Raw genomic sequence first — 15,479 nt, forward strand, 5'->3', positions numbered from 1 at the left:
AAAAAAGGAAAGAGTGAACACAAGGAACATTTTATTGCACAAAGAATCAAGGTTAAAAAAAATAAAAATAATAAAAGAAAACACATGAGGGAGCACATTTAAACAGTTTTCATATACCTTTGTACTTTAAAGCTGAAACTGACCACACAGTGTGTTGGGGAAAAATAGTGCATAATATTTCTTTTGTACAAAAAATACTGTCTGTAGGGGTGTAACACAATGACATACACTGTATACAGATATGTGCATATAGCAATATGTATCTGTTTAGTGCTCCAAATATTCATATCTGTATCTGTATTTAAACCTGAAGTGGGCATGGCCTCAACTCACTTGCAGGCATGAATGTCAGCACTGTCAGCATGTAGCATATCTGGCTCTGACAATGCCTCAGTCTCAGCTAGAGATGTGCATGGAACTGTTTTTTGTTTGTTTGTTTATTATTATATTTGTTTGTACCTTCCAGTTGTATTTTCTTGTAAAAGATAAATAAATAAATAAACAAACAAACAAACAAATAAATAAATAAATAAATAACTTTAAAAAAAAAAAAAGTTTCTATTTCCCCAAAAATAAACAGATTAGTAGCCTAATTTAAAACACCACAACCCTGACCAGGTACTTACTAACGACAGCATATGTTCATATTAGTAATTGCAGCCTTTATTTGTGCTATATAATGAACAAATTGCCTGCATGACAGTAAAACCTCCCATTAGTTTTGTTGTATCTTGCAGGATCCTGAAGCACACCTATAGTCTTAACTACATGCACTGTAACTCTTATAGTGCTTTATAAAATAAAATAATAAATAAATAAATAAATAAACGGATAGGAGTGCATCTTCTATTCGTATCTGTATTTGTATCTGCTTAGAACACTTTTTTCCAATATGAATAAGGTATTTGGTTACATCCCTAATAGAGATATATACGAGAGATAATTATAGAAAGGAATGCATGTTTGGTAGGCTACAAGATCCTTGCAAAGATTTTGAATCACATTGAGTAAAGTTCGCTGATGGAGACACACAGACAATACTGTGAAGACAGTTGTGATATCAGAAGTTAATGAATGCAACAAGGGAAAATATGCATGGGTCATCCATTTTAAAGGCACTTACCATAAAGACAGTAGTCCAAGGTTGCAAAGAACAAGTGGCGACTGGCATTTCATTGCTAAAGTTGGTGCATATTAGAGACAAATCCTGAACAAAAACCTGCTGAGATCCGCTGAAGACTGGAGAAGACCTTTGTTTTTTGTCTCCAGTAAAAAACAAACAAACAAACAAAAAAAATAGATATTCTCATTTTAATCCAAATGAAAATGTATGATAAACAGGCCTTCCCTGCACAGTACTCTACCCCCCACAGTTGATCAGTGTATTTTGTATCCAGTAGCTGTATTCTACAGTGACTCACTAAATCTTCTTGAGTAGGCTTGGAATGGCCATTGGGAAGGTTGGAAATTTTCCCGGTGGGCAGGTCTTGTGAAGTCTGGTCTTTTTAATAATTCTGATAATAAAAGCAGGCTATTAAGTCAAATTAGGTGTCAGGTGATCATTACATTACAATTCAACTTTGAATTTTTGCTTTCTGTACGCACAAACCTGGGGAGGAAAACCTTCAGAAAAAAATAGTTTCATCGTTTTACATATTGCCTTAAGACAACCAACATAAATGTAAAGCCTGTGTTGTTGTTGTTGTTGTTGTTGTTTTAATTAATGATTTGTTGATGGAGAAACGTGTCAATTCGAATTTGGTGTATCAAATTGCCGCTTGACAGCAAATTCCTGGGCTGATTTTTGTTGTCAGCCCCCCCCCACAGCTCCTGGGCCTAGGACTTCTCTGTTGTTTTTTTTTCATCCCAGATTGGGTTGGTTAAGACAGTTAATACAGTCATACAAACATATTATTGTAGCAATAACTTATAAAACTGGAGGAAGCAACCAAGTATTGCTCAATTGTTGTTAAAATAATTAAATTAATTGTTGTTAAATCAATTTCTCAGTAATCCCTGTTACATCTAGTTGTACAGTATCGGGAAAGCATTATGCATAGCTTTTGGCGAAACTCTAGCATTCTTCTGTCTCAATTTTCATAACTGAACTAGACTATGTCGGCAATTTACATAACTTTCAGTTTGAGCAGAGCTGTTTTACTGTGGCATCAAAAAACAGGGCTGAAAATGTGCTGTGGTCTGTGGCTATCAACTATGGCAGGTATGACACTAGTGTGGTGGTTAATAAATCATGACCTGGTCAAGGGGGAAGTAGATCAAGCAGCAGAGGGAGTGAGAAAGAAGAGAAAAAATTGGGGTGGGGGGGGAGTGAGAACGAAGCGGAGGTGATCATAATGAGTGGCTTCCTACTGTCACTTCATCCAGTTATCGCCTCAAGCTGTCAGTACTTCCTGGGAGACTCAACACTTTTTAAGCTCAAAAAAGTTTAGAGAGTCTACATGTGTATTTGAAAGCCGAGGCAGAGACAGGGCAGGAATCCCACTGAGACTCTGTGTACTTTGGTAATGAGATGAGTGATATTGTCACCGCTGGCCCAAACCTTGTGGATGACAGGACGACTTTGAGTGGAGGGAAAAAAAAGAGAAACAGTTTGACAGCAGAATGGTAATTCCAAGCTGATGACTTATAATAAATTTATACTACAGATACAGGTGCTTACTCTATTATTATAATATTATTAGACTAAGAAGTGAAGAGTATACACATATTCACATCCATATATATATAGTCATTATGACATATTCATGTGTCATAAAAATATTATAATTCTTGCACTAAAAAAAAAGAAAGATACATTTTAATTCCTTTCTTGTTTAATAAGCACGGGGGTGAAAAACATGCTTGATTCAACAAAGGGTATTCAGTCTTCAACAGTGGGTCCACCATGTGCCATTTCAAGAAGGGAAATATAATATAACCTTGAAAACCATAATGAAGTGTACTATTGAATTGTTTGGTTACATTTGGGCGATGTTTTCACTTCCAAAAATATGCCCCTTTCCATTGATGAGCACAATACCTGTGGATTTGTAGCAACAGAGCAAATATTTAACAATAAGCCTGCAGTACTGCAGTATCTACTACTGCATTTCAATGCATTTTTATTAATACTGTATATTTATGTTCGTTTTCTAAGGAAATGCACAGACTGAAGAATATAAAGAAATAGAGATAGTAAAAGGAATACAGCGATGAATGAAAGGGTGAATAGAGTGGGGGATGGCGTGCTCGGGTTAGTGTGGGGTTTTGAGATTGCTGAGAGTGTGTGTGAGTGTGTGTGACTGCAGTGGCCCAGCCACGGTGCTAATGATGCTGGTATGTTGTGAGCTAACTATCCTCACTGTGCTGTGAGCCCTCAGGCTAATGCCACATCTCTCCGTCAAGGCCTTCCTTCATCCCAATTTACTCAACCTTTCCAAAGACAGACACACACACACACACACACACGCACACACACACACACACACACACACCGAAAAGAGTAATAATTCATATTGTATTGAGCATGTAGCTTGCAATGGAGCCTCCTTAGACAGGTACTGGAGCTCAGTGACATTTTCAAACTACTTCATCAGGCTTTAAAGGGGCTGCCAGAAAGTAAAGAACACCTTTATCTTCTATGCAGTAATGAATACTTGATATGACTGTTGTCTGTGAAATAAGACCTCAGTCCACATTTGAAGCATTCCATTGTGACCACTGAGATCGTCCTGTGGTAATTCTGACTCAGTCACGCATTTAAGTGAGTGGAATTATGGATGTGAGAAGCAATGCCTCATGAAATCTAAAAATCCCTGTTTAAGAGAATATTTATGACCTAGTTAAAAACATTGGATTAAAGTGCAAATTTGTGGCTCAGTATGGTAAAATTCGTTGCAATATAAGGATACCATTACGAAAATCTAGGATCTATTATGTCACTTTTAACAATCAAAAACAACGACAAGACTTAACCCTATCATAAAACCCAGCTGTCATCTTATTGTTCAGTTACTGATCTTAATACAGATTATTCAGTAACGGTGACATTAACAGAAAAGGAGTGTAGTTACGAGAGTGAGAACTATAAGTCTGAACCTAATAACAGTTCAAGTGTGTTTAAGGAGTTAAATGTACCTTAAATATAATTATTCTTCAGAACTACATTTTCTAAGATTTCTGCTTTAGTGCACATAAACAGGAAGCCATGGCAAATACAAAGCATGACCTGGATCGGCCTGTGTGGGAAGGGATTCGTTTGCCTTAATGAAGATGCTGTCACTGGAATTTGATCAGACATACCGAGTTTGATCTCTCACTTAGACCAGATTGATTTTCCTTTTACCACCCGCTCCAGCTCCCTGCTTCAGATAGAGAGGCGAAAATGAACCTCTTTGATTTTATCTGCAAAATTAAAGAAGATTGAAGTGAGCTAGAGCGCTGTTCCAGGTCTGCATGGAGGACATCTCTGATGTGTTGCTTATTCATGTGAGTGTCAACAAAGAGTGAAACAGCGGACTGGTAACAGTTAGGAGAGTGCCAATCACATACTTCAAACCTACTCGGCTCACAGCAACCCCACCAGGCACAGGGCTGGGTGCTTTCTGTCCTGCGGGCAAGATGAGCTAGTCTGACTTTCTGAGGGTATAGAGAGAAAAATAGAAGACAGTTGTTTTTTTAAAGTGATAGCTTGTGTGGATATCATTAGAGTTGTTCAGATTATAGTTTCATTTCTGTTTGCTCCCCTAGCTGCTGTGACTGCATTCATTTTATTAAATATGCCATGATGAAGTTTCTTCAGAAGATCCAGGTATTGGAGGAGAAAAAAAGAAAGATTTTCAAAAAAAAAAAACAAACAAAAAAAAAAGCAATTTAGCTTGTAACAATGTCCGTTTGGTTATTCCAAAAATAAGCTGCACTGTCCCTGGCAGGCCTTTATCTGGTCGTATAGCTTAGCTAGCTGAAGATTCAGGCTTCCCTCTCACATACATATGACTGGAGCTATATACTATGTCTCTTAGACAACAGTTTTGGCTTGGTAAGTCTGCATCTACTAGTCTCTTGTCAAGTTGAAGATATGTCTGCAATTTTATTAGGAATTCATTATGAAGAGCTGTATTCATTTCAGGAAGCTAGTAAGATCAATAAATCTTTAGAATTTGAGAACAAGCCAGATTTCTGCTGTTTGGAAAATGCCTTTCAAAATCCTGGCCCCAAATGTAACATTACAGCTCTCAGCCTGAAGACAATGAATTTTTTTCCCCTCCACATATTCACCTTGCAAGGCTACATTTTATATCATTGGCTCGTTTAACAGTTTCTGCTGTGCAAGTTCAATGCCCAAACGTACAATAACAAGCTGGAAACAGGTACAACTACAATATTATACAACAATTAGAATGTTAGAACAGCAGTGTAAAGAGATTAACGCTGACGGCTCCTGTGTAGCTTTGTGAAAGTGATCACAGCTTGTTATACAGCATGTGTAGGAGGACTTTTGTCACCAGGATAAATCAAAAGGAAGGAATGGAACATGGGAGAGGATGGCTAGACGAAGAGTCACTCCAACTACATCAAACTTCAACTAATGAGCAAATGTAAGGTGCAAGTCTTTCAGCTTGATAACAAAAAATATATATGGCTGCAAACAGCAATTACTGGGATTCAAAATGTGTTGCCAACAGGTGGTATGGTAGCATACATGGAGTTTTCACTCACTAAATATCACAGTGTTCACCAATCTTGGATAATGATCAATTCAGACTAATGTCTTTCTCCTGGCAACAATGCCATGCACACTGTTGTTATTCAGTCTTCTCCTGATGGTGGACTCATGAACATAAACATTATCCAATGTGAGAGAGGCCTTTAGTTGCTAAGAATTTACCCTGGCTCCTTTGTGACCTCACAGACAATTACAAGTCTTGTCCTTGGAGTGATTTTTATTGGGTAACCACTCCTGGTAACAATGGTCTTGAATTTCCTCCATTTGTACACAGTCCATCTGAATGTGGATTGGTGGAGTCCAAACTCTTCAGAGATGGTTTTGTAACCTTTTCCAGCCTGATGAGCATCAACAGCTCTTTTTCTGAGGTCGTCAGAAATCTCCTTTCTTCGTGCCAGGAGACACTTCCACAAACATGTGTTGTGAAGATCAGAGTTTGACAGATCCCTGTTCTTTAAAAAAAAACAGGGTGCTTACTCGCACCTTATTGTCATCCCATTAATTTAAAACACCTGACTCTAATTTCCACTTCAAATTAAACTGTTCATCCTAGAGGTTCACATACGTTTGCCACTCATAGATATATAAAATTGGATCATTTACCTTAATAAATAAATGACCAAGTATAATATTTTTGTCTCATTTGTTTAATTGGGTTCTCTTTATCTACTTTTAGGACTTGTGTGAAAATCCGATGATATTTTAGATCATATTTATGCAGATATATAGAAAATCACAAACTTACGAGCATCACTGTAAGTGAGGATTGTTGCAGATTGTACTAAAACTGGCTTTTCAAAATATACAAATAAACAAACAAACAAACAATACAGTCATGTGAAAAAATAAGTACGCTCCATGGAAAGTGTTGGATTTTTTTATATATATATTTGGACAAGCAAACATTTGATCATCTTTGAAACAGTGCCTATTAATAAAGTTGATACACTATCAAAATACATAAAATTGACATTTTGTAGTTAAATTTAAATTAACATAAACAGATCAGTCACATGGAAAAAGTATGTACAACCCTACATTTATGACACCTTCACATACATAAAATTAGAATCAGATGTTCAAGATTTGGTTGCCAGTGATTAGAACCTGTTTAGGGAGTGCAGGTAGAACCTGTCTTATTTATACCCCTCTCATATCTATTGTCTGGAGTGCCCTTTGCTATCTGAATCTGGCAAGAGATTTAAAAAAATCATTCCATTGTAAGGAAAATAATCTACAAGTGGTGCAAATTTCAAATGACTGCCAGTGAGTCCAGGATGGGCTGTCCCAGCAAATTCAGCCCAAGAGCAAAAAGAATGGTAAATGGTAAATGGACTGCACTTTATAGTGCTTTTTAAACCTTAGCAGTTCTACAAAACACTTTACAAATCAGGAGCAAATTGGGGTTCAGTGTCTTGCCCAAGGACACTTTGGCATGTGGAGTCATGTGGAGTCATGTGAGCAGGGACTCAAACTGCCAACCGCTGCCTGAAGTCTCCAAGAACCCAAAAATTTCATCACAGGATCCGCTAGTAAGTCTTGCAACAATTGGTGTGACTTGCATGGGAGGCGTGCCAGGAAAAAGCCTTTGCTGTCTAAAAAGAATATTAAAGCAAGACTACAGTTTGCCAATGAGCATATAGGAAAAGACCAGGCCTTTTGGAATAATGTGCTCTGGACAGACAAATCTAAGATAGATTTGTTTGGCCACAGTAACAGCAGACATGTTTGGTCCAGACCAAAGACAGCTTTTCAGATGAAGCACCTCATACCAACTGTGATGCACGGTGGTGGAAATGTTATGGTTTGTGGTTGCTTTGCTGCCTAAGGGACTTTACAGCTTGCATTCACTGATTCAACAATGAATTCTGCATTGTATCAAAGAGTGCTTGAAGATAATGTTAGGCCATCTGTCCGAAAGTTGAAGTTGAACCAAAAGTGGACCTTTCAATAATAATGATCCTAAGCACACTAGCAAATCCACCAAGGAATGGCTCAAAAAGAAGAAATAGAGGGTTATGGAATGGCCCAGTCAAATGTTGCAACTGAAAGAATATTGCAAGGAAGAGTGGGCAAAAATTCCAGCAAGTCTGGTGGACAATTATGCAAAACACCTACAAGAAGTTATTTCTGCTAATGGGGCCAATACTATCTTCTGAAGCCAAGGGTGCCCTTACTTTTTCCACAGAACATCACATCTACTGATATTTCTGCTGAGTAAATGATTGACAAAGCTAATTTTCCTTGTGGTTTCATTCAAGTATACCAACTTTATTAATAGGCACAGTTTCAAAGATGATTGCAGTTACAAAAATATTTGCTTGTCCAAATATGTCAAAAAAGCCAACTTACTGTACTTATTTTTTCACATGACTGTATTTGAGGCTGAGCTGAAGAATTTATGTTAAGTCAGTTCAAGTTGCAGACTTTATTCATGTTTCACAATTCACCATGTAGTATAGTTAGTATATGTTAAAACTGTATTAAATAAAGACTTCTCAAAAGATTCAAATGAACTCTTATTTAGACTACTTAATATAAATCTAAAGTGATTATCATGATTGATAACCATTATAATACTGTGTGTTATGCCACACTGACTAAATAACAGCATTAAACTGTGCAAATAAAAGGGGGGAAAAAAACATACAAGACCTTTGTGGTCTTCTGTAATCTAGCAAATTTTCACGTCAGACATCTTTGGCCTTTTGCTATCAAAAGAAACACATGTAATTTCTTTAAAATTCCCAAACAGTTTATTGGCATTTCACAGTTTACGTAGCACGAGAGTTGGAGGAGTATATACTGTAGCTCTTCAGGAGGAGATATAGAGAAGCCAGGGTTAACCGGAACATATCCTCTGTGATGATAATGTAGATGCACCATTGAACTGAAGGGCTTGTGGAAAATTAATTTGGCTGTTCAACAGCTTCTTTCCCTTGAGCATGAGTCAATAACTTATTCCCTGGAGTCATGTAGCTTTATTTTACATCTGTCAGTCATGTGCAGAGGCTGAAGTGGGCGGGCATTATTGACCACTTATCGGGCTTAATGGGCCCCCCAGGCCAAACCCATCTTTCCTCTCTCTCTCTCTCTGGCTCTCATACTCACACCAAGGATGTGTTTACTAATGAGAGAGAGAGAGAGAGAGAGAGAGAGAGAGAGAGAGAGAGAGAGAGAGAGAGAGAGAGAGAGAGACTTTCTTGAATTAAGTACACGTGATAAGATCATTGATATTTGTGGATATAATTTCAATAGAAATGCATATAGAATATCAGTTTGTTTATAAAAATGAAGTGTTCATAAAGTCAGTCCAATACACAATGTATTCCATTGCTTATAAAAAAAAAAATCAGAACTGATGAGTGTCCTAAAAACACAAGTGATGAACAAAAAAACAATGATCAAATACATAAATATGAAATACATACCCTTCAAGTGAATAATTAATTTCATTATACACCATAATCAGACCTCCTTTGGATTAATTGACGTGTTAAACATTTGCATTTACAAATTTAGGATTATTTTATAATCTTGAATCAATGACAGTAGTAGCTAACTGATTCATGTGCACTGATTATTTGTTGCTTGTTGCATAAAGACATATTTGACACCTGCTGGAGTGAGGTATATTTTAGCCGAAGGGTATAAATTGCAGAGCAGTTTTATGACATTTAGGAATAACATTGCTAGCAATATGTATTTAATTGTAGTTATACCCTCAACCCTTTGAACGCAATATTTTCCTTATATTATATTTTGGGTTAACCTACTAAACATGTGCAATTCATAATATTTGAAAAAAAAAAATCTTTTAGAATCAAATATTTTGAAAATCTTTGGAATGAAGTTTCTGTTCTTTCTCAGTCTTTAATTTTTTACATTTAGGCAAAATGTGTTTTCTAAATAGGGTGTATTTTGGAAAAAGGTTGAACATTTATAAAATGATATGAATTTAATAAAGTAAAAATTGTCCCCATTTGTGTACCAAGTCGAGAACAAATGAAAGACATTGCTGGCAATGTTTTTCTTCTAATTCAGGTGTTCACCTACAGGAGTCCAGAAGCAGAGTAAAAAAAAACAAAAACAAAACAAAAACCGACAAATAGAACTTCATAAATTTTGCACAGGGAGTTCTTGCTCATCCTTTTATACAACCAAGTTTGGCTATAATATATTGTCAAATAATTCAAAATATGCACATATGACACTTCAGCTGCTCTCAATATTCAAATGCAGTGTGGCTCATAAAGCTGGATGTCCCTGCATGCTGCGCTCCATCCATCAGCTCAGCTCATTATCACCTGTCACCACACACCAGCAGCAGTGATAAATAAATAAGTATTATTTCTGTTTCATTCGTACGGCTATGAATTATTCAGAAATCCTAAAATATATCAAATCACCTAATCACAATACGTTGTTATTGGGATCATACACTGAACACAAACCTTATTCGTTGGAACAATGAATATTCACATCACTTTCTGCAACACACACACACACACACACACACACACACACACTGTATTGTGGGGATCACAGGTGAGAAACGAAGCGTATTTAACAGAAATGAGCAGTGTGTCTGGGGGAATGAGGGCAGATCCCAGTGTATAGTCACGCTCAGTGCCCCTCAGATAGAGATGAATTGTAGGAGCAGTAGCTGATGGGTAGAGATACAAGCCTTGACAATCTTTAGATTCAAAGAATGACAATAGAACAAGCTCAAGCAAATCAATGGTAAGGAAAGCAAGTAGGGTCAACTCTTAGGTACACATGATCAGCACAACGGCCAAATGATGCCATCCATCAGAATGGACAATGCAATTTGCCCTCCATTTCCTCATCAATCAAACTTGATATGTGTGAATCAGTGTCTCTGTGGGAGCACTGGTGCTTGCTAGATGTTTCACTGGAGAGATAGAAAGATAGGGCATTTTTTTTTTTTTTTTTTTTTTTTTACACACACACTAAGTTTACTATAGGTTATAAATGCAGATCAAAATATTTCACTTCAATTTGATATAATCACTGTGGAAAGATTTATTAATCACGGCTCTCAAGATTTACTGAAATCAATCAGTCAAGAGGTGGATAAGATCCAGCGCCTCATTATAAATCATCTAATCACACTTCACATGCACACATTTTTAGTGCATCAATTATGTAACTATTATGAGCTTTTCTCTAACGATTAAACACATCTGTGTGTGAACTGAGTGGCAATTATATGACTGAGAAACATTCTTATGATTTCTCTTTAGAAGATATCCTCAAAAACAGTAAGGTTTAAAAATATTGGACAGTGCACCTGCTCATGCTATTAAGCTGAGAGGATCTGACTATTCTCATAAATCCCATGCATTTTATTATGAAAATAATTAAATAATCTGTATTTAATTGCCCAACAGTCCATACATTACTAAAACATTAGACAAAGGTAGAACAATGCACAGGTATTTTAAAGATTCATTTTCATTATATAAATATCGTTGAAAATACTTAATATTGTTTGACGGTTATACCATAACCCATGCATCTATTTCCTACCTGTAATCTCTTTGAGATACATGCTCTCGCCTACTTATAACCTTACTCAGATGACTGAGTGATAATTAGCATGTGTCACAACATACTGCCCATGGATTTGTCGAAGATTTCAGGGTTGTATGCTTGAACAAACAGCTTACTTATCTTCCCTATGGACACCCTGCTGAGCATACGCACACAAGACAATGACCTGTCAATCATGCTGTAATGACTGCATAAGCCATGCCTGAGCAGAGACGAATCCATTGTCACAACTGCATTAATCTTAATGTGAGCACACTGCTCGAGCTCGAGCTGCTATAAACACGTATATGTTTACCAATGCAATCAGCACAACACTAGAACATGCAACTCAGGCCTTTTCAGCGGCTCACTCTGAATATTAAAGGTGTACAATAGAGATGGTACAATGAAACAGAAACGCTACATGTGAGGAACTATCAGTCAATATCAGCAAATGCTTTTTATTCATGTATGAGTCAAAGATGGGAAAGAGGAAGAAATAGATTGGTAGAATCAGAGGCCGCACACACACACACACACACACACACACACACACACACACACACACACATACACACACGTACACACTCACGCTCACGCACACACAGTTTCTTCAGCTGCCTAAAGGAACAGGTGTGTGTACTCCCACACAGAGGTCACACTGTTTCAGTAGAGCTTTTTGATCAGAAGGGTTTTCCCCAATGTTTCCAATCCATCTCTTCACTTATAATTCTGCTCCAAGGCAGGCACCACACACACACACTCACACACACACACACACACACACACACACACACACACACACACACACACACACACACACACGCACACACACACATGCACACACGCTCACACAAACTCACACACACTCACACACACTCACACACACACACACACACACACACACACACATGCAAACTTTTCTCTGTAGTTTTGGTAGATGACAGAGTTGAGTTTGTGTAAAGCCTTTTAAACGAGCTCATCTCTAATTTCTAAAATCTATAAGAATCACATACCTCAAGTTGTATAAAAAGGTATAAAGTTTAGAAAGCTTAGGGTTAGGGGCTAATTCATACGAAAAATGGAAGAGCTCCAGCTCTTTATGAGCTCAGGTTGGCCAAATGATACATTTAAAAATATTTTTTTTATCAAGATAAATATACTCAGACATAATTTACACATTTCGAGATTTTGTTAACAGTTACATAAGGAAAAACATGCCTTTTGTTCTTTATTTATGAAGAAACTCCAAAATCCAGTAGACGCATATGATTCCAAGTCAATATTGGCAGCATTTGTGCACTAAATCACTAGCACTACAGTTTCCTCTGTTGATTTATGTGCACACAAATGAAACCAAATTGCTGTGGAGAGCAGGATCCTAATCCTGCTGTGCTGCATGTTCTACACTTTTTAAACAAACAGCAAAATGTAGATTCATCAATATGGATAACATGACTAGATTTAGAATAAAACCCCCCTGAACCCCCCTATGACACTATGATTGACACAGTAACCAGGAGGACTGTTTCTTCAGTCAGCGTCTGGAAGCCACAATCACTCTTCTCCCACTACCACACAACAGCAATTTTGCTTCCTTCTTCAGGAGGTCAGAAGGTCAACATTTCCTTACCGGAACATGTAGTGCAAGGCAGAGGGTGAGTTTAGAGATCATAACCGGCCAGCTGGGTGTGGCATGATGAGCTCTGGTGATTGGTGTGGGAGATGTAGGTGAGGAGGATGAGGAAGCTGTGGGAGTGTGGGATGAGCAGATATCAGAGGTGAAAGAAATCAGAGGTGAGCTGTTCAGGGTGAGCAGATTCAGTGTGGATGATTCAGTCTGTCATCACCTGCCACGCTGACATGTGTGTGACAGAGTGAAGGCTTAAAAGTGATCGAGAAAGAGACTGAAGAAATGTCACAGCATGGAAACAGGAGCAGTCTGGATATGATGCTGACTGAAGTTACAGAGCCCAATATAAAAACTTTTACATCATTTCACCAAAATATCAAGAGCTAACAGTCGATGATTTCTTTTGGTTGCATTGGAATGCTATATGCTATATAGTTCTTGTGCAATATAAAACACGCACAAATATATATACTGAAATACTGATTAATATACCACCTTTCCTCTCAGTGTTGTGCCTTGGAAATTAAGAGCAGATAGATAGACAGGATGAGACTCTAGGTGTGCTATAGAAAAAAAATCCTTGTCTTCATTGTATTGTTGCTCTGTATTTGCTAAGTCGTACATTTACTTATTCATTTCTTCATTTTAACTGCGTTTCTATTTCCCCTCTTGATATTTGTCAATATGGGCTTGACCTCTACGGGCAAACCCTTTCCTGTGATGTTGAACCCGGCAATAGCCTTGAAAAGTGAGCTTTAAATTAAAAGAGGGAGAACACAGATTGTTGTATAATTCATCTGGACCCCCTGCTGAGATTCCTCAATGCAGCCATGTTACTGTCTGGATTTGAATTTCCTTTTGTTGCTGTGTTTGTGCAATACACAATGTGAATCCTGCCAGGACCCAGTAAATTACCTCTTTAAACATTCATTTGGCTTAACCAAGAGAAGAAGGGAAAAAAAGAAACCCTCTTGATTTAATATACAATGAATAAGTTAATAAAAATGATTTTTTCCCCCCACATGCACATATTTTTCCACTCTCATCCTTCACTCTAAAATCAGAAGCAGAAAAAAACTGAGAAGAAAAGGAGACTGGGAAAAATCGAGTCTCAGAATATATGTGTGATCAGAAGTATAACAACAACAAAAAAGAAGGAAGGAGAAACCAAGAGAGGAAAAGATAGATAGCGAGAGAGAGAGAGAGAGAGAGAGAGAGGAAGGAAGGGAAGGGAGCAGGGACTGATGTGCCTCACAGGGCCCCTCCTGCCTCCCAAAATATCGTGCACGGGAGGTGCGGGAGCGTGGCAGCAGCGAGGCGGCCCCTCGCTCCCCAGAGACTCAACACTGCTATCATTAGTGAGGGAGACGGCAGGCTCGAGTGGCATACAAACTTCAGCAAAACGTCAAGAGAAAGGAGTGCACCACTGCCGAGCTGGCAAACTTCACCAAATTAATACTGCTGAAAATAAAAGGCAGGACAACTTTCAACCAGCCAGAGAGAGGAGCCAGAAAGAGAAATAGAAAGAGTGTGAGTGTGAGTGTGAGCGGGTGGGGGGAAACGGCAGGAGGAAGAAAGTATGGGAATGTGCTGGGTTCTCACTAGGAGATGCGTTCGTTTTGGAGATCTGTGGCTGTGCTTTTCTCTGCCTCAGCGACTCAGACAGCCTTTGAACAAACCACACCAAGGATGCCTTCCTTTTCTGATGAGGTCATCAGAAGTCTAGGAGATAGAAGACTGCACTTCTCTGGAGTTCGATTCTGCTAAAGACTTCTGAGACCTAAATCAAAATCCTAATTAATGCACAGACATCCAAAAGAATGCACATCTACACTTTCTGTCAAGTTAAACCAAGTGAAGCTAAGCTAGGCAAAATTATTATACAAACCCCCATGTTCCTTTTTACATCTCAATCAAATCTAGTCATATACAAAACATATTGAGCTGTTAGGGCAAAGGTGTATACACTGAAAACACACACTGAGAATCAGCCTGTTGATGGACACTTTGATGAACATCTGTTCTGCCAGCTGCTCTGTTGTGCCATCCTACCACATGCATATTACAGTGATGAACGATGGAGTAATCACGGTGCCATCTCATCATGACTACCGTTTAAAATGTCTGCTTGAGCACTGATGCCAAAAATGGGTTAAAAGACTACAATCTGTCAGTACCGTAATGACCCATAAGAGTTAGACAAATAAACAGGGCTGTAAAATGACCACGTTGGATTCTTGGTGCTTTCTACCATTTGAAAAATGTGCCACAGAGAATACACGAAGAAAAAAAAAACACAAATACACAAGCAGTTCTATACTTTTGCACAGACATGACAATAACTAACATAGAAATACTATACTTTCACTGTCATCTAGGCTACAGACTCACATAAGTGCACAATAAGCCAGATCCTTATTTAGATGGTGTACATCTAGGTGTACACCCCATGCCCCAGTACTCCATCAACATTTAACCAAATAGACATTACATATAAATGTTGCAAAATCCTGTGATCACAAGAGGCAGAAATACTTGGAGTGACTATATCTGTCAACCAAACCT

This window comes from Ictalurus punctatus, chromosome 13, assembly GCF_001660625.3.
Source record: "Ictalurus punctatus breed USDA103 chromosome 13, Coco_2.0, whole genome shotgun sequence".
Classification (NCBI taxonomy): Eukaryota; Metazoa; Chordata; class Actinopteri; order Siluriformes; family Ictaluridae; genus Ictalurus; species Ictalurus punctatus.